We start from the raw sequence: 19,981 nt of genomic DNA, 5'->3' as shown, positions 1-19,981 counted from the left end.
GCTGCCCACACCTTGATTTCAGCCCCCGATACCGATTCTGGACTTTCAGGACGACGACGGGAGGATAAACGCCCTGTTTGAACTGCAGAGTTTGTGATCATTTGTTTCGGTGGCCCTGGGGCACTCAGAAGGCCCCATGTTCCAGAGGGCGAGTGCTTGGAATTCAATGCCCTCTGCTTGCTGCCTTTAAACCCTTCATCATTCTGTCTTTTTTTTTTTTCTTAAACCTCGCTGCTGCTCAGCTAGTGGGATCTTACCTCCCTGACCAAGGATGCAACCCGTGCTCACTGCGGTGGAAGTGTAGTGTCCTAACCACAAGAGGAATTCTCTCATCTTTCAACTTGTGTCTTATACATGAGGTCTGATGAGACAACAGTATGCATGGGGTCGGGCGGGGGGGTGGTGGTGCCTGAAGCTTTGGCTGAGCAATGGTCTTGCCCCAGAGCAGCAGCCAGCTGTGTGTGGGGAGCGGGAGGCTCCGGTTCTGGTATCCCCTCCATGTCTGCGGGGTGAGGCGTGGGAGGGGCACAAACCCAGGTATGGGTCAGGACACAGCCCCCAGGGTCTGTGGGTCGGGCCAGCTCCATCTTTCTCGGTCCCACTACAAGGTGAAATTCAACCTTGCCTTCCCGTGGGCTGCCCCTTAATTTAGGGCAGAGGGCCCCCGAGGGGTCAGCGCCTCCACTCCAGGACGCACTAGTGCACAGGGTGGGTAAGGGGCGCTGCCCAGCACCACTGTCCTCCAACCAGCGGGATACGGCAGAAGACATGGCATGTCACTCGTGAGATTTGTTTAGAAGATGCTGGTTCCCTCCCTCCCCGGCACTTTCTTGCCTTCTTGCTTTACTCACTTTGACAAAGCATGTTGTGAGCGGCCATGTGGGAGAGGGCCATATGGCAAGGAATTGAGGGAGGCGTCCAGCCAACCTCCATCCAGGGATTGAGGCCCTTTGTCAACGGTCCTCAAAGACCTGAATCCTGCCAGTGGCTGTGAGTGGGTCCTCCCCCAGTGAGCCCTCAGATGAGATGGCAGCCCTGGCCCACCCTGGATCACAGCCTGTGAGGGCCCCTGAAGCAGGAGATCCAGCTGGGCTGCACCCAGATTCCTGACCACCGGCACTGGGAGATAATAGATGCTGCTGGGAGCCGCCAGGTTTGGGGGTAATTTGTTATGCGGCCATGGATAGCTGATGCACCCAGCCAGACAGGCCTGGGGCACCTCCTCTGGGAAGCACTGGCTTGTGCTTTCGCAGCCCACACTCAGCTGAGCTGGCAGAGCCCTGCTTCTTACCCAAGATCCTTCCTCCAACCTCAGCTCTTGTAGCTCAGCCTGGCCCTGACTCTCCATCACACCATGACGGGCCCTGTGAGCTCATTCTCAGCTGCGAGGTTGCTCTCTGTCACCTACAAGAGGCTCCACTCCTCCTAGGTCCACTCCAGTCTCCCCTTCATGGCCAGCTTCTCTGATTGACTCCATCCCATCCAAGTCTCTGCTCCCCTGGGCCTCCCCGGCATCGCTGGGTTCAGTTCAGAGAACGCCATGGCCCCAGGGATAGATCAAATGCCAGGCTCAGCATCCGCTGGCTCATCCTGCCTCCTCCGTGGGCAGCAAGGTTCCTAAGGACGGATAACTCTTAACCCACTCAATGCCAGACACCACAGGGCACTTAACGTGTGCTGCAGGCTAGGCTTCCAGACAAATGGCACAGGATTCTTGCCCTCTCTGGGCCAACAGTCCTCAAATCTGGGGACTGCAGGGCTTGTGAGAAAGTGGTTCCCTCAGTGGGTGCTCTTAATGTGCCAGGCTCCAGTTTGAGAGGCCTGGCGGGTGGCACTCACCGCTGTCCCTAGGGAAGTTCTATGCAGACGTGACTGCACACAGATGTGTGCCCCGAGTCCCTGGAAATGCTCAGTTAAAGGGTGGTCATCCGGTAACCAGAATGTGCTCAGTTACACGTAGACCACCATCCAGGTGGAGAGTGCAAAGTTAAAGTATCCTGGTAGGGAGCTGGTGGCACCCAGGCTGAGAATTATGTTTTTGTTGGGAGGGTGGCTGCCAGGCAGCCCCACACACCTGCTAAAGGCTAAAGCCTAGAATAGGAGGTACGGACGCCCCTGGGGAAGCGCCCCAGGCAGGGCAGGGCAAGACGCGGTGTCCACAAGGGGACCAGGCAGTGTGGGGCATTAGACCAGGACGTGCGTGCTCAGTTGGCCTGAACCGTCTGCAACGCCATTTCCCAACCTGACCGGACTCATGGCCTGTTGGTTTGAGGACAAAGGATCAGGCTAAATGCTGCACATCCCCGGGAAGCGCACCCAGGCCTCAACACTCCGCAGCCCCTTGCGTACAAGTAGGTGCTCCATAAACACTCTGTAATGAGAGCCTCTTGCACACTCCCAGCGTCTCGCTCAGCACCAGCCTCCAGGTGCCCCCACCACACCACCCCTTCCCTCATCCAACCTGGGAGGTCCCCTGCTACCACCTCGTGGCCGCAGGCGGCTGCCCAGCGCGAGGCCAGCCCTCGAGGGGCCACAGCTGGCCGGGCTGGCCACAGCCTCCCCCAGAGATCCTGGGCCAGCTGAGGAGGTGCCGCCTGCCCCTGGGCCAGCTCACTCGCCTGGCATGGCTCTGCGGAGGCGTCCCAGTGATGGCAGCCGCGGGCCCCCTGGGGGCCAACCAACCAAACCAGGCCCCCTGTGGTCTGGGCAGCAGCCTCTCCACCCGCCCCGCCCCGTTCCAATGGTCCCAAGGACTCCCTAATAATAGCACTCCTAAATCCTCATGGCCAATTCGGCTCCATTTCTATAAATAATGTAGAATCTTTTTATTTACTGACAGGTTGTAAAAGTATCAGGGAGAATAATGTGAAATCAGGAGCTGCTGAATAATGCATGCCATCCGCCTCACTCCCTCTCCTGCCTGGGCAGGGTCCCTTGGCCCCCAGAGACTGCACCCCCTTTGAGGGGCCACGGGAGGGCTGCTCAGAGCTGACGCTGGGGTCCTGTGCGCCACTTCCTCCATTCAGTCCTTCAAGGTTTGGACTTGATCTTCGGGCAGATTTCTGGGGTCACTCAGGGTGCAGGGTCAAGGGTCCACACCCATGTGCTCTGCATATTCAAACCAAACCTCAGGCTCAGCCGCTCATACAAACATATATTTGCATGGTCAGAGCCAGGTCTCTGCCGCATCCCCTTCCCAGACACACACAGACATGCACCCACAATCATACACAGACATACACATAATCATACAAAATGCAAAGGTACAGACACATACACATCACATACACACACCACATGGAATACACACAGACAGACATACCCAGACATATGCAATCAGACACACGTACACAATCACACACTAAGACACACAAACACATAAACACAAAGAGACACACAGATATACACAATCATGCACACACAGACGAAGACAGACAACCACAGACACATGAAGATACACCTACACACACACACACACACAACCACACACAAAGGTGTAACCACACAGACACACGTAGATACACTTAACACACACACACACAACCACATACAAAGATGTAACCACACAGACACACGTAGATACACCTAACACACACACACACACACACACACAACCACATACAAAGACGTAACCACACAGACACACGTAGATACACCTAACACACACACACACACACACACAACCACACACAAAGATGTAACCACACAGACACACATAGATACACTTAACACACACACACACACAACCACACACAAAGATGTAACCACACAGACACATGAAGACACACTTAACACATACACACACACAACCACACACAAAGACGTAACCACACAGACACATGAAGACACACTTAACACACACACACACACAACCACACACAAAGACGTAACCACACAGACACATGAAGATACACCTAACACACACACACACACCAGTGATGGCTAGAGGTCATTTCCTCTAGCCACATACAAAGATGTAACCACACAGACACGTGTAGATATACCTAACACACACACACACACAACCACATGCACAGATGTAACCACACAGACACATGAAGATACACCTACACACACACACACACACAACCACACACAAAGATGTAACCACACAGACACACATAGATACACCTAACACACACACACACAACCATGCAAAGATGTAACCACACAGACAAGACACACAGCCACACACACCTTGTTTTCCCTTATCTTTGGTGATCTCAAAATCTCGTCATAGTGGGGAGGGCTGGCTGAAGCTTTGGTGGATAATTCGTATTTTTTCTTGACTTTTGAAGAACGTGCATTAATTATTCAAGATGCTGGCTTGGCTGTGAGGGTGCAGGTGTTAGAGTGGCCACAGGGAGGGTATGACTTGGCATGCCTCGCATTCAGCTGCACTGTCCAGGCAGAGCCCCTGGGACTGGGTGGGGTGGGGGGGTCTGTCCCTGGCTGGAAATGACCTCTAGCCATCACTGAGGGGGGCAGGGCTGGGGGCTGAGCCTGGAAACTGTACCCATGAGGGTGTGGCCCCGGCTGTCTGCTGACAGGGGTAGCCCCTGCGCCCAGGGGCTCAGCACACAGCAGGTGCTCAGCACACACACAGGAGTAAAAAGCTCCATGCTGCTGTCACCCCCCACTGTACGCCTAAGCACACCTCCACACGTGCACACAGTCTCCCTGAGCAGGCCAAATGGCCAGAAAGGGACACTGTCCATTGGTTCAGGAACCCGGCACGGGCTGTGAGCTTTGGGTCCCCCGTGAGCTCTGACATCCGAACCGCAGGCCCCTCTCTTCTAGCCCGTGGTGCCATTTTACAGCTGGAGACACTGAGGCGCCAGGTCGCACAGCGATTTGCCTGAGATCTGGAATTTAGTGCCAGTGGCATGGCAGTGGTCACACAGGTCACCCCTATTCCTGCCACGGCCACAGGGGGCAGACAGGTCCCCACGCTGCAGACACGCCAAGGGGAACAGCCGCTTCACCGAAGACAGACAGTGATGCATTTGGGATGGGGTACAGGCCGGCTACCTCCAAGCCCCTGCCTCCTGACTGGGGTGGGACCGAGCTCTTGGGTCTGCCTGGGTCCCTCCATCTGTTACAGAATGGTATTCCTAACACTCCACCCCGCTTTCCCAGCAGGCACCCCAGTTCTTCACACGCCTTAACTCGTTCAATCCCCAAGCCCGTCCGTGGAGTCGGCACTATTATCAGGCCCACTTCGCAGATGTGAACACCGAGGTAGAGAACGAGATCAGCACTTATTGGGGTCTGAACCCCACAGACTCCAGAAGGCAGAGCGAGGTACCTCTACAAGGGGCTTCTCTTCTGGGGGCACACAGGGTCACCGGAAGTCTTAAAAACACATGGATCCCTGGACCCTCCCACCCTGAGATTCTGAATGAGCGGGTCTGCAAGGTGGAATGTGGGCTGCAGGGTTTTGGAACTGTGATGAAAAGGGGTGGCCCCAGCTTCCTGGGGCTCCTTTGCTCCTGGAAGCCACACGCCTCCTTCTGAGAGCCGCCGGCAGAGGGTTTCAGGGGAGATGCCCAAATTAAAATCAGACCTCAGGACGGGAGCCCCTTCCCACGTCATTTCAGGCCCGAAGCTTGAGGCCAGCAGGTCCCCAGAGAAGCAGCAGCAAAGAGAACCGAGGTGGAGGCTGCTGGGTGTCCTTGGGCGGCCAGATGGCGGCTCGGCCAGCAGGCGGGGCCACCCGCGCTGCCTGGAGCTCTGGGGAGGCCGGGCTGAGTCAGAAACCCAGGCTTTCTGCCCGGAAGGTGACTTTGGAAGCTTGAGAATTTGGCCATGATGGCTTCAGAACCAGCCTGTTCCCAAGCCTCAGTCATCAGAGACCACACGCTCCAGGCTGGGACAGTGCAAGGGGACCCCAGTGCCAGGCACCTGCCTGGAGGGTGAGGGCAGCACAGGGCTCACAGCAGACGGTGGACACAGGCGAGAGAGAGAGAGAGAGAGAGGGGGGGGGGGGGAGAGAGAGAGAAGGAGAGAGAGAGAGAAAGAGAGAGGGAGGGAGGGAGGGAGGGAGGGAGGGAGAGTGTGTGTGCCGAGGGCCACATGTCTAGGGCCGGTGAGCTTTGCTGTGTGGCTCTGGGTCCAGCACTTTGCCTCTCTGAGCCTGAAAGGGGGCAAAAACCTGCCCTTTGCCAAGGGCCTGAGCAAAGGCATTTGGACCCCAGCCCCGGGTGGGGGAAACCAAGCCTCACCTCTTCCCTTGCTCCCTGCTGGACTTCATGGAGGACCACGAGTTGTGGGGCGGTGTCGGTTTCTCCCCTCTCCCGTCCACTCCATATCTCCCCTGCACCCTCCCTCTCCCAGCCTCGCCGGCAGGACGGAGCCACCCCCTTCGCCCCTTCTCCCACCCACCCCCACTCCGTCCCTCTCGGGGTCTCCCTCGTCCCGTGGCCCCAAGCCTCGTGAGGTCTCAGGCTCCCTAGAGGGGGCAGTCCGTCTCCCACACAGACAGGAAGCAGGGCCTGCTCGCAGGGCCCCGCCGCCCCCAGCACTAAGGCCTTCCAGATGTGACCTCCTCTGACACACCCTGGGTCCCAGTCCCACCAGGCCTGTGACCTCCAAGGGGCCCGGTCCACTTGGGCAGCCCCCGGATGTTCATTCCCAGCTCTTGAGAGGACTCGGACACGCCCTGGGCGCCCTGAAGGGTGCACAGCCGAGCGCCCTGTACCCCCACGTCAAGGAGAGGAGGGACCCGCCGGGCCCTGAGCCAACGGATTTCCTCCGCCGGCGCCTGGCGGTGGGCAGCCCGCCTCTGGCAGCGGCCTGGCGTCGGAAGGCGTTGGCAGACCGCGGCCAGCTCTGCCAGGCGCCCCGGGGTGGCGGCTCCTCCCACGGGGAACTGGGAGAGGGTGCTGGGTGGCGGAGGGGAGCTTTTGCATCACAGGGGCAGATAACCGGCTCTGTTCTGGAGTTCAAGCCGGGACCTGTCTGCGTTAGGGCCTGTGGCCGGATATTTCCTGTCTCTTGAGACAAGATACGCCGCCCACTCTCAAGCCCTCCCCTCCCCTCCCCACCCCACAGCCCAGGGCCTGAGCTGGCCCAGAAGAAGCTGCACTTTGTCACTCTTATCTGCTCCCCCACCCCCGGCCCGCAGGCGCTTGGGGGTGGCTGGGGAACAGGAGGGACGGAGGTTCACACCCCACCTTCCTCCCGCAGGATCTGAGTGGGTTTTCCGATGAGGACCATGAGCTGTTGAATGAGCGAGGCAGACTGAGGCTGGGGGCGGCTGCCTCAGGCTGAGAGGATGTGTTCAATGGCTCTAATGGCACCTGAGCGAACATTCTAGAGGAAGAAAGCCGGGGCAAAAAAGGAGGAAAACCCCAGAGCCCCTGGAGGGAGCTCAGTGGACAAAAAGAAGCCTGGGGACAGCCCACCAGCACCCCCCAGGCCCCAGGCCAGGGGTCCCGGGTCTGGTCTGGGGCGGCCCTGAGTCCTGAAGGACTCCCCAGGCGCCTCTTCTGCAGGGCCTGGACGTTTGAGGTTTCCCCTCCCTCCTAATCTATTCTGGGCGTGCTCTGCTTGCAGTCAGGCTGGCGAGGGGCTGAGGCTGCATGGCGGTGGGGGGGGCGGGGCACGGGGGGAGGGCAGCGGGGGGCCAGGCGGAGGCAGGCTGGATGATTTAGGAGCTGCTCTGGGCAGGCCCCGGGAGAGTGTGGGCAGGGAGGGCGGAGGTGACAGATGGAAGGCGCATTTATTAAGGGTGAGTCAAAACATGTGAAGGGTTTTCTTGGGAGCCCTGGTGGGAAGGGATGCTGGGAGCTGATGCGGTGAGGGCTGGGCAGCGTGCCCGGCCCAAAGCCGGAGCCACAAGAGCTCGGCACTGGCCCCTGGGAGGTGTCTCCGGCTGGTGGATGTGCCAACCTGTGTCCAGCCAGGCCGGACCTGCAGGCTCCGAGACGCCCCTCTGCATCTTCCTGCTCCACCCTTGGGCTGACCGGGCCCTGGCGCTGCCTCAGTTTGCACACCTGTAAAATGGGAGACTCATGCTGCCCCTCGCGTGGGGAGAGCCTGGTGCACAGTAGGGACGCGGTGATCTTGGTTTCTTCCCTTAGTTCCTCTGTAAGACACTCCGCAGTCCACACTGCCCTGAAGCCCTGGCTGCCACAGGCTTTAGCTTTTTCTGGGCCTGCTCCATTGCCTTCTTGGACCAGGGGTTCAGGGCGGGGTCCACACTCTTCGCCTGGCACGGGCCCTCCCTTCTCAGGCCCTGTCCCACTTTGCCCCACACCCTCCCTCCTGCTCACCTCCCACCTGGCCAGGGCCTGACATCAGCCTCCCTTTTTCAAGGTGCCCAAGCTCCCGCCCTTCCTACAAGCTCACGCTCCCCAACTGAGAATGGCCAGCTGCCTCCTTACACTGGTCTAATTCTCATATACGTCCTCCCAGGACTTTAGCGCCTCCTCCTCCAGGGAGTCTTCCAGGGATGCTTCCAGTCGGGCCCCTTGTTGAGTTTCTAGAGCACTTGGCCCGGCCCATGCTGAGAACAGAAACCGTGTGTCCAGGGAGCTGGGGCTGGCATGGAGGGTGTTCACGGCGCCGAGGAAGACATGCTTCCTGGAGGCATGCTTCCAATGGGACAGGGAAGGTTCACTTGGCTGCAGGAAAAGATGGTCTGGGGGAAGGAGAAGGGGACGCCTTCCCAAGGAAGACAAATGAACTAATGCCAACTCCCCCAGAGACCTTCAGAGGGGAAGCCCATGCCTGGCTCCCTCTGGCAGGGCCTGGAAGCTTGGGGTGAACAGCAGAGGGGAGGAGGGGCAGAGACCTTCCAGGACAAGACCAGCCACAATATAAGAACAGATGCAGGGGACTCAATTGCCCAGGGACCCACCAAACCACTAGCTTGAAGGTGAAGCTCAAAGCCAGCCCGTCCTCTCCACGTTAACATGAGGAAAGCAAGTACCCAGCCTCCACGATTATTTGAGAATTCTCCCTCTCCACCCATCATTAGAGCAGTGTCCAACGGGGCCGCGGAGCACAGACAGGTATTAAATTTTAATGAGTGCTAATGGCTCTGCCCTACTTTGTGAGCACGGGCCTACGTTGATGAACATTTAATTTCTCAGGCCTTGACCTCTTTCCTCTCCTCTCCCGCAGCCCCCTCGCCGGCTTCCACCCTCACAGATGTTTGTGAGCAGCAGGTAGGGCGGGAACCTTCCTGGGCCACCTGAGAGCACACTCAACAATCAGAACCCCACAGCCAGCAGCAACGTGCGGCCCTGTGACACAGACTTTCATTCATTCCTTCACTCCCGGGTAGGTAAGGAGAGGCATCGGGGGTTGAGGGACTGTGCCCTGGGGGAGGGGCCCATTACACTGACGCCAGCAGACCAGCACCCACCGCCCCCCAAGACCGGAGTTCCCCAAGCCCAGCTCTGTCCCGGGGGACCTGGGTATGGACTGCAGGGCTGGAGTGGTGGCCAGGCCCCTGCTGCCCCCTGGCGGCGATGAGGCCCACCTGCCCGGGCTGGCAGGATGGGGTGGGGGTGAAGGGCTGACCACAAACCCTTGGGCTCAGGCTGGGCCACCAGACTGGGGGACGGCCTGGTTCTGAACCAGGACTCCTAGAAAGCTCAGCGCGCTGGAGCCGGTTGCTATCTTCTGGGCACGGATGCCATGGTCCCATACTCATTAGCATCCCTTCCATTCCTTGTAGTCCGCCAGGCTCCTCTGTCCACGGGATTTCCCAGGCAAGAATACTGGAGTGGGTTGCCATTTCCTTCCCAGGGATCTTCCTGACCCAGGGATCAAACCCGCTTCTCCTGCAAAAGCAGGTGGATTCTTTACCACTGAGCCACCTGGGAGACCCATGACATGGGATTGGTCAGTTCAGCCACTCAGTCGTCGTGTCTGACTCTTTGCGCCCCCCTCTGCAGCACATCAGGCCTCCCTGTCCATCACCAACTCCTGCAGCTTGCTCACACTCATGTCCATCGGGTCAGTGATGCCATCCAACCATCTCATCCTCTGTCGTCCCCTTCTCCTCCTGCCTTCAATCTTTCCCAGCATCAGGGTCTCTTCCATTGAGTCGGCTCTTCGCATCAGGTGGCCAAAGTATTGGAGCTTCAGCATCAGCATCAGTCCTTCCAATGAATATTCAGGACTGATTTCCTTTAGGATGGACTGGTTGGATCTCCTTGCAGTCCAAGGGACTCTGGGATATACTTATACAAAAGTGTAATTCTTTATCTCAAGTTGAAATCTAACCCAGCGCCCTGTTTTGCTTTCCTTTCTGAATCAGGCAGCCCCACCCGGGGGCCTGCTGTAGGCATTAGATGTATTAACTAACTGCCTCAGACAGAGTCAACGATACTCATGTTGGCTATTCTGTTATTTTAACTATTTGTATTATCTTCATTTGTGTTCCCCGAAGCAGAGCCTGAGACAAGGATTGATTCACGGGCAAGGGGTTTATTTGTGAGGGGCTTCGGGAAGTGGGGACAGAGAGGCTGGGAAGCAGGGGAAGGACCACGCTGAGTGGGCCTCTGGGGACTCGGGGACAGAAGGGTCCCCAGGAAGGACAGAAGGAGGGGGGCTTTATCAGCGACACGTCTGTTCTTTGGTGGGATGCCAACCCCCTGCTTGGAGTGGCAGCTAAGACTTTAAATCATTACAGGGGCTCCGTCTCTGCCGGGGACCACCAGGGCAGGCGGGAGAGGTGCGGGCAGGGCCCCAGCAGCACCCACTATGGGCATCCCGGGCAAGAGTACTGGGGTGAACATGTCCCCCCACGGTCACGTCCACCTGGAGACTATGAGTGTGAGTCCTTATGGAAAGAGGGTCTCTGCAGGTATGACCACGTTAAAATGAGCCTCGTGTGGGCCCTCATCTAGTGCCTGGTGTCCTCACGTGAGGAGGAGCACGTGGACACAGAGGGGGAGACGGCCACGTGAAAGGAGCGACAGGGAGAGAGTGATGTGGCTGTGAGCCACGGGGTGCCAGGGGTGGCCGGAACCCCCCGAAGCTGGAAGAGACACGGAGGGACCCGCCCTGGGGGACCAAGGCCCTGCCCACGCCTCGATCTTGGATGTCTGGCCTCCGGGACTGCAGGAGGATCCATTTCTGTTGTTTTAAGTTGCCCAGTTTGTGGTCCTTTGTGATGACTGCCCCGGGGACCTGAGTACAGTGAGAAGTCGCTTTATCTCTGAGCCTCAGTCTCTTCCACTGACAAAAGGGATAAAACGGCCTGTCTCCTCGGGTGGCCGTGTGTGCACGGCACATTCACAAACCCAAACTCAGCACGCCGCCCAGAACCACTAAATCCCGGGCAGCGCGGCGGCGGGTTTGTCCGCTCGGTCCTGGCCCCTTCTGGAGGGCGCGGGGCTGACAGCCGCGGGGACCTGGAGGGCTGACAGCATCAGGCCGTTTATGCAGCCCGAGCCGGGGAGGCTGGCGCCCTTGTTCTGTCAACTCCGGGGGCACCCGCGGTGAGGCCGGGCTATCAATCCCCACCCGCCTTATCGTTCTGCCGGCATCAGGGGAGTGCAGACACAGGGTGTAATGTCGTAACACCCGCCGGCCAATCACCTTTGCTTCCAGAGACAGCTCAGGCTGTCAGAGGAGCCGGGAGGTAAATATTTCAGCAGGCGGAGGCCAGCCACCCCACCCCCGCTCCAGGGTGGGCGGGAGGGGACAGGCACGGCCAGGAACGCGGGCATCAAATCTCAACCCGTTTAAAATGTTCGCACAGTAAATCCAAGGCGGGTAAGCAGAGAGGCTGAAGCAAGGATGAAATACGAGCAGATATAAAGCCGGACACCTTTATTGTTCTGAAACGTCTTCCAACAAGTTATGGGACCAAAGCTTGACCCTAAGCTATCATACTGTTATATGGTGGGACACAAAGCGGACTCTTGGAATTAGGGCTCAAGGGGGGCTCCTGGGCCCGCCTGTCCACCTGGCCCCAGGTTCCCCCCGCTTGGTGGGAATCTGACCCTGACGTTGCTGTAAAGAGACGCCTGTCCTGCTGGGCGCCTCCCCTCAGTCACTTGAACGCATCCTCCTGCCTTGGCCGGGTTGTACCTGAGACCTCAGAAAGCTACCAGCACTATGATTTACTGAGCACCTCCTAGGCTCCAGCAGCAGCCCTGGGCCCCGGGGACACGCAAGAACAGGGCTCCCCCAGCAGCAGCCCTGGGCCCGGGGACACGCAAGAACAGGGCTCCCCCAGCAGCAGCCCTGGGCCCTGGGGACACGCAAGAACAGGGCTCCCCCAGCCTGATCTGAGAACGCACCTGAGCTCATCCCAACTGCAGCTGGTGATTTATTCTCTGTCCCTCCTTGGGGCCTCTGCCCTGCCTCCATGGCCTCTTGGATAAAAGGGGTAAGGGGCTCGGCTCTCTGGGTGGGGTCTGTGAGCCTCAGCACCCCGGGCCACGCAGAGCGCTAAGCTCGGGGCTACCCACCACGCGGCTGCTCGAGAGTGATGCCGCGCTCTGGGACTCAGTTGGCGCCTCTCGAGACGGGGGCCACAGCCACGCCTTCCCCGTGGTGTGGGAGGGCTCAGGGGCTCACACAGTAGTGGCTTCAGATGGAAGAGCTCCGTGCTTTGTCGGGATTCTTCTTAGGGGCGCAGAAGGGAAGACCCCGGAGGCTCAGCCAGCAGAGCAGGGCGCCCCCTCCCCAGTTCAGGGCCCACAGGACAGTGACAAAGGGTGGGTGGGGCGCAGAAGGGGACCAGAGACAGCACCCCTCAAGGAGCTCTGAGCGGCCATGCAAATCTGATGCAGGGTCTTCCTGCTCCACTCTGCAGCCCCAACCGCCCACCCTGGGATAAGCCCAGCCGCTTCTCAGACAGGCTCCGCTCAGTCGCACAGCTACAGGCGGGCTCCTCTCTCCCCAGCGTGGGGGCTCAGACCTGGCTGGCCTCAGGACCGAGGTCCCCGTCTTGATCAGATGGCCAACCCGTAAGTCCTAAGAGGACCCTCGACATTAGGGAGACTTTCTCCACCGTTTAGAATCCATCACACACCTGTGCCATTGCCTGGAGACGCTCCCTCTAACCCACTTTCCCTCTCACCTTGTCACAGCCCAGCCACTAAAACGGAGCCGCTAATAGAGCCACCAGCCACTCCCTGCTGTCCCCCGTCCGCGGGCAAACCTGGGTCAGAGGAAGGAAGAAGCCTGCCTTCCTCTCTGCTTTCCTTCCTCCCATCTGCGGCCTGTCCATCCACCCAAACACCCTCCCTGCATGCCTCCTATCCGCTCATCCACCTATCTGTCCTTCCATCCACGCATTTGTGCAACTCGGTATTTTAGCTGAGCACGTACTACGCACCAAGCACTCTCCCCCCATTCTGGGGACACATGGAGGAACAAAAGAGACGCAGGAGCTCTCGCGATAGCCAAGGCAGACACTAAAAACCATGGAAATCAATGAATAAGACAGTTTGGGGTGATTAGTGCCAAGGATGAGGAAGAAAGACCATCAATGTATATGAGAATGAGGGGTTAAGGTGATCAGGTCGGATGATCCAGAAGGGCCTCATGGAGGAGGTGACACTGAAGCAGATGCCTGAAGGGCAAGGGAAGCCAGTCCCACAGAGCGTGGGGCCTGGATGCTCCAGGCAGCAGGGGTGGGAGGGAAGCAAGGGCAAAGGTCCCCTCGCAGGCCCAGGAAAGAAGGGGCCACAGGAAGTCAGGGGTGGTGTTGGGGCTCGCCTGCGCTGGGTTCGGGGAGGAGGCCAAGAGCTGGGAAGGGGTGATTCTAAACCTGCAGGGGTGGGACTCAGCGGGGCCTGGAGGCGGGGCCCTCGGGTGCCAGGAGAGCCAACACCCTCCTCCCTGAAGGCCCGGGCAGCTTGCATGCTGAACCTGCCGAGTCCTGGACCGGAAAGGGCGCCCCCAGAGACCACAGCTGTCAGACAGGATTGGGGGCCGCCCCGGCAGGCCTCCTGCATCCTCAAGGGGCTCAGAGCATCCCCTCTCAAACTGTCTGGAGCTTGGACAGTGGAGGGGCTGGGCGAGGACCCTGCTCGTGATGGCCTGGGGGTTGCCAAACCTTGGTGCGTCGGTTTCCCTTCCTGGTGTGATGAGAATCTGGCTCACGTGCACTGGAGCCTCACCATCAGGGCCCGCTCACCACACTCCCTCCTTTCTGCCCCCCTAGTAGGCTACGGAACATCCCAGGAGGGCGGCCAGGGTGCCCGCTGCTGTTCTTAGTCTCCATGGGCCACACTGCTTAACTGGACAAGGGCGAGGAGGCGTGTGGAGGGTTCCACCTGCAGTCACCCTGTCTGAACAGAGCAGGGGATGGGGGTGGTCTCCATGCAGGCATCCTGTCAACCCGGACCTGTCCCAGAGGCCTTGAGTGAAGGGACCGCTGTCGCATGGCCACAGGGAGCCCTGGACAGGCCTGCAAAGTGACCCCCTTCTGGGTGTCCTCGGGGCCGGGGGGGGTCTGCCCCTTCAGTTGGGAAGACCTGCCCTCCCCTGGTGCTCCCCACACCCAGGGGGCAGGCGCCAACCCCGGAGCCGCTGCTCCGCCCTCTCCCACCCTCGGCCGCATTCAGGGCGCGACAGGCCCCATCTGCAGCTGGAGCCAGAGCTGGAGCCGGCCCGGCCCGGGGTCACCGGTGGTCATCCTTAATGGCTCCACTCTCCTGTCCGGCTCCAGCTCCGCGAGGGAGTGATCTATGACCCCATTACTGCCGAGGCCTCTGAAGGGCTCCAGGATGGATTACTGGCTGCCGTGGGAGAGCAAGGAGGCGAAAACACGGGCAGGTGAAAAATGAACTTCATCAGACTCCCTGGGTCTCATTACCATCCATCAGTGGCCAGCCCGACCCTGGAGCGGGGTGGGGGGAAGTTGCGGACACCCCTTCCCTGCTGTCGGGGCTCCACCTAGGCTGGGAGCTCAGCTCAGCTGTGCCCCCCGCCTCGCTCCCCAGAGACCCCAAGAAGGGGCCCAGCCCCGCCGTGACATGGGGGCCGGAAGTGAGCATCTCCCCTCAGGTCCTGACTCTGCAGCTGTAAGTCTGTCCAGGCTTCTGGCCAGCGGGCTCTGACAGTGGGGGCCACCCTTCTCTGCCCCTAACCCTTGGCACAAATAAGCGCCTCCCGGCCAGCAGCAACCCCTAGACACCTGCTGAGGTGGCCCTACCCAGCTGGGCCCCACGTGGGACAGGGGACCTCCTTGGCGAGAACGGGTTCATCTCCCAGCTGGCAGAGCACCCGGGGCCAAGGGCAGGGGCCAGGGAGGTGGAACCCTGAATGAGAAGAGGCTGCGCTGGGGGCCAGGCACCCAGCTCCCTCCCCCAGCTCAAGAGGCTCTGAGCAGGTCTGCTCCAGAGGTGGGTCTTCACCTCCCCTGGTTTCCCCCCATTACTCACCAAAGAGCCCCCTGGGAGGGTTCAGGAAAGGCCCACGAGACTTGGACAGGCCTATTCCAGGCTACCCCCGAACCCTTCCACTGCGGGACCAGCTTCAAATCAGTCCATGCCTCCACCCATGGCTGTCCCTCAGGAGGGTCGGGGCCTAATTTAGCCAGAGCTCGTCGAGGTCCCCAGAGATGAGGGCCACCCAGCACATGTAACCTCCACCACTCTGCCTGGCCGGGAGCTCACAGCCTTTCTGTGGGCTGAGCGGCCCCCTGCACAGGCCCCGGCTTGTCTGAGAAGCCAGAGCAAGACCAGGGGACAGGCGGACAGACAAACGGAAGCTCTTCTGATATCACTGGAGACGGCTGGTTCGGTGCCAACTCTGCAGGCCCTGTGCTGAACAACTGGGACCGGCCCTTGCTGATGAGGCTGCTGATACGGAAAAGTTCAGAGAGGTTGAGATAGTGGTCTGAGGTCACACAGCAAGCAAGCAGCAGGGGCTGGGAGGGGAGCCAGCACCCTGTTCAGGGGCCAGAAAGAGGTTCTGCAAGCCGAGCCTGGCCCTTTCAGGGTGAAGGCCCCCCTGAAACCCCCACTATGTCCTCAGAGGCGGCTCAGCTGGTGTGCGGAGGCGTGTTCCCCATTCTCCCGGGGAGGGGGCGCTCTGGGGCCCCAGAACAGGATCCTGGGCTGGCACACGGCTACGCTCCCTCCTTCGAGCCTGTCCTCATCTGGAGGGAACTGACTGCTTCTCAGCGCGGAGTGAGTTCTGGGCGGGGACACGCTGTGAAGCGGTTTTGGCAGGAGGGGTGGTTGGCATTGCCTGGATTTTGAAGGGAAAACCAACCAGGATCCGAACCAAAGCTGGAGGCGGCTGCCAAGCCCCAGAGGGGACAGCCAGGGACAGAGGACAAGCAGCCTCTGGGTCAAAGGCACAATCCTGCGGCCCAGAGACCAGTGGTCCACTCTGACCCCGGGCTCTGTAGGTAGGAGGCACGCGGGGTCCTCCCAAGGGCCCTGCCATCCCTGATTTGAGGATTTCCTGCCCTGGGCGGGGGGCCCTTTATAGCAGATACTGCTTATCCCAGTCTGGCCTTCAAGACCCTGAGGCTCAAAACCTCCCTGGCCTTGGCTCCCTTCCCCAGGCAGACAAACACCCACGAGGCAATTAGAGGGAAGCATGAATAGTCAATTGTGGGCAGCTTCTGAGGAAACTCACAGTCACCCAGGCTGGCCCTGGGGGAGGAGTGTGAGTGTGTGTGTGTGTGTGTGTGTGTGTGTGTGAGAGAGAGAGGGAGAGGGAGAGAGCCCACGAATGAGTGTGTGTGCGTGTGCGCGCTGGGAGCACTGAGTGTGTGCTTGAGTGTGAGACAGACTGAGTGTCTGAGTGTGCATGTGTATGAATACATGTGTGATCATGCACTGAGGCTGTGTATGTGTGTGTGTGTGTGAGAGATGGCATGTACATATGTTGGGAACTGTGTGTACGTGTGTGCACGGAGCTCTGGGTGCCCAGGGCCAGCCTGCTAGGCTATGGTGGACACCCCGCAGCAGCTCCAGGCTGGAGGGTGCTGGAGTCCGTCCCTGCCCCAAGACGAGCCTACAGGGAGGAGGAAGGCTTCTAGAACTTCTCCTACTCGGAAGCACTTTGACCAGCTCTGTCCCAGGCCCACTCCATCCTTCCAGCTCACTCAGGGTCCACCGTGGGCTTCCCCGCCAGGGCACCAGCGGAAAGCCCCCAAGCAGGGCCCCCAGGTGTCCAGGCCTCTGTCACCAGGGATAGAGGGGCTGACTGTCTGGCCCGGGGTCCCTCCAGGATGTGAGACTGGGAGAGGTTTTACTCAGTTACCCACACTGCAGAGACGGGGTCTGAGTGTTCGGAAGATTTCGGGGTCACCACATGTCCTGTAGGATACCAGTGCTCCCGGCAGGGGCCAGTCCCGAGGGTCCAGGACCACAAGGCTCCGGCCCCCATCCCTCCAGCTTGTGGGTAAAGGAAGGGCCCGGAACTGCGAGATAAAGCCAGACTCGGAGGGACTGGGGAGGGACTGCGGGCTGGGAGATAAGCCATTGGGGCCGCCATGTGCCCCAGCCCCGCAGGGTGTGTGGCTGGGAGATAACCATGCTTCCGGGGGTTGCCGCCGGGGTCGGGGCTGCGTGATTGATGCCCAGGGGAGGGACGAGCCCGCCGCTCACAGGAGCGGGCACAGGAAGCAGCAGGGGCTCCACAGAGGCCCAGGGGGCCGGGGGCCGGGTGGACTGAGGGCCTGCACTGCTGGCGTGGGTGCCTTAGCTGCCGATGGGGCTCTCGGCACCCCGTGACTGGCGGGGAGACAGGGGTGGGTCACACGGGGCCAGCCCCCGGGTCAGCACAGTGATCCCAGGCTGCCGTCAGGAGGGGGAGCCAACCTGGAGAGGCACCCGGTTCTCATTCTAGGTGACACTTCTCTCCATGAACAGACATGCCCACCTCTGGTTCACCCAGAAGCCCCTTGAGAGGGTGAGCAGGGACAGCTGTCCTAGACCGGGCCGGCGTTCTGGGTGACCCTGAGACGAGGTCACCACGGCAAGGGCCAGAGGGAGCTGCCAGCCTCGGTTCTGGGCCAGTGGGAACTGCCAGGGTCTGACTGCCTGGTTCCAGTCCTGGCTAACTGCCGAGCCCCAGCTTCCTCATCTGTAAATGGGGCTGACACCGCCTTCCTCTTGGGGCTGTTGTGAATATGAAGCTGTACCTAGTCAGAGCACTATACACGTTTACGAAATAAAATTAAATTCACAGTGTGACCTAGCAGATTTCACTCCTAGGTATACACCTGACTCTTGACCAGCACGGGTTTGAATGGCATGGGTCTGCTTACACACGGGTTTTTTTTAAACAGTAGATAGGACAGTACTGTAGGATCTGTGGTTGGTGAATCCTTGGATGGGGGAACTGTGGGTGCAGAGGGCCGACTATAACTTACAAGAGGATTTTCAACTGCTTGGAGTGTTGGCGCCCCAACTCCTGCGCTTTTCAAGGGCCGACTGTATACCCCAAAGAACGGAAAACAAGTGTTCCAAGTCAGGCCTGTGAACGAATGTTCACAACAGCGTTCATTGTAACAGCCCAAATGTGGAGACAACCCAAGTGTCCGTCAGTAGAAGAATGAATACGTAAAATGGGGCACAGCCAGGCAGTGGAGTATTACTCAGCCACGAAAAGGAACGGGATCCTCTGATACAGCTACAACATGCACGGACCTTGAAAACAAGCTCAGTGAGGGAGACCGGACCCAAAGGACCGCACATCGTCTGAGTCATGTACGTGAAAAGCCCAGAAGAAGCAAATCCGTAGCAGCGGAAAGCAGGCTGGGGGCTGCCAGGGGTGGGGGCAGGAGGAGCGAGCACCACTGCACGGCACAGGGGTCCCTTTGGGGGCGATGAACTGGGAAGAGGTGATGGCCGTGTAACATCGTGAATGGGCCAAACGCGTTAGTCACTATAAAGTGGCCCGTTTTATGTTATGTGAGTTCTGTCTCAATGCAAAAAGTTTAAATTAACATGCACTGCCAAGACTTTACCAGCAGGCTCCCACGCCCACCCAGGAACTAATGAAATGTAAAGGCTGGGGAAGGAGTACCTCTCACTTGGGCAGGACAGCACGTGCCCTGGGGAGGAGCCGCCGGGAAGGCTGGTTGTGAGGGTGGATGATGGATGCCCACCCACCCAGTGAGTGCTAGGTGGATCCAATAAGATTTGGGGCTGCAGCAAATGCAGCCGATTTGTGAAACGGGTCTGTGTCACGATTTCAAGCCACCACCGTCCAACACAGAGCACAGACCAAAAGTCTGAGACTCAGAGTAAACCCAATCGTGGTGGGGGGTGCTGGGAGGTGGGGACACCTGGGCAGGAGAGAGGGGGATTCCTCACCTCACTTCGCCCTGCCCCTGTCTTGCTTGTGACCTTGACCAGTGGCTACCCAGGCTTCACTTTCCTCGTCTGCAGAAACAAGGGCCTGACTCTGGGATTCCAGGAGGAGATGGGGCAGGATTCAACCTCCGCCCAGTACAGATGAGGCCCTGGAGCTCCACCCCTTCCTGAGAGAACAGTCTCCCTCTGTCTCCAGTAGGACCCCCACCACCCTCCTTGGAATCCTGGAATCCTTCAAGTCACGGTGCTGTCTCTCCTTCTCCAGGAAGCCCTCCCAGACTTCTCCGATGTGTGCCCTTAACCTTTGGGGTGCCCGGCTGGACTCTAAGACCCCTGAAGACAAGGTCTCTACCTGTGAATTCCTGCTACCATTCAGGGAGATAGCGACTATCCATGTTAGAATTTCCCGGCCAGTCCTGCAGTTCTTATAATCCACAGGAATATTCTAGAAATCACGTTTTGCCTTCCCAAGGCCAGATACCTGCCTGAGGGCCTATCTTTGGGTTTGGAAAATACGCCTCTCTGCCACCAAGGCTGGCAGGGCTGGGGCGCCCAGGAGGCTTGGACTGGGCGGGAAGACCCGGCGCAATAAGTGCTCAACGCTCGTAAGTTGTTGCTTGTACAAGGGGGAGAACCGGGTCCCCCTGCCGTGAGCGGGGCATCAAGGAGGCTGGGTGGCTCCCCACAGCTCATTGCCCCAAAACGGGCTTCCCGACTTCGAC

At 59.3% G+C, this 19,981-nt stretch overlaps 1 protein-coding gene and 1 long non-coding RNA gene across 7 annotated transcripts in view; one reads left to right on the top strand and one right to left on the bottom strand.

Moving 5' to 3' along the window:
• Positions 1-19,981, bottom strand: part of GSE1 (Gse1 coiled-coil protein) — a 395,102-nt gene that overhangs the window by 213,017 nt on the left and 162,104 nt on the right. The gene's annotated exons all lie outside the window — the stretch shown is intronic.
• Positions 7,612-10,185, top strand: LOC139177046 (uncharacterized). The gene is made up of 3 exons (XR_011561430.1): positions 7,612-7,732; positions 9,130-9,288; positions 9,909-10,185. It is a non-coding gene; the product is annotated as an uncharacterized lncRNA (long non-coding RNA).

Source organism: Bos indicus, chromosome 18, assembly GCF_029378745.1.
Source record: "Bos indicus isolate NIAB-ARS_2022 breed Sahiwal x Tharparkar chromosome 18, NIAB-ARS_B.indTharparkar_mat_pri_1.0, whole genome shotgun sequence".
Classification (NCBI taxonomy): Eukaryota; Metazoa; Chordata; class Mammalia; order Artiodactyla; family Bovidae; genus Bos; species Bos indicus.
The sequence above is the reverse complement of the archived record's forward strand: the minus strand, read 5'-3'. Positions and strand labels throughout refer to the sequence as shown.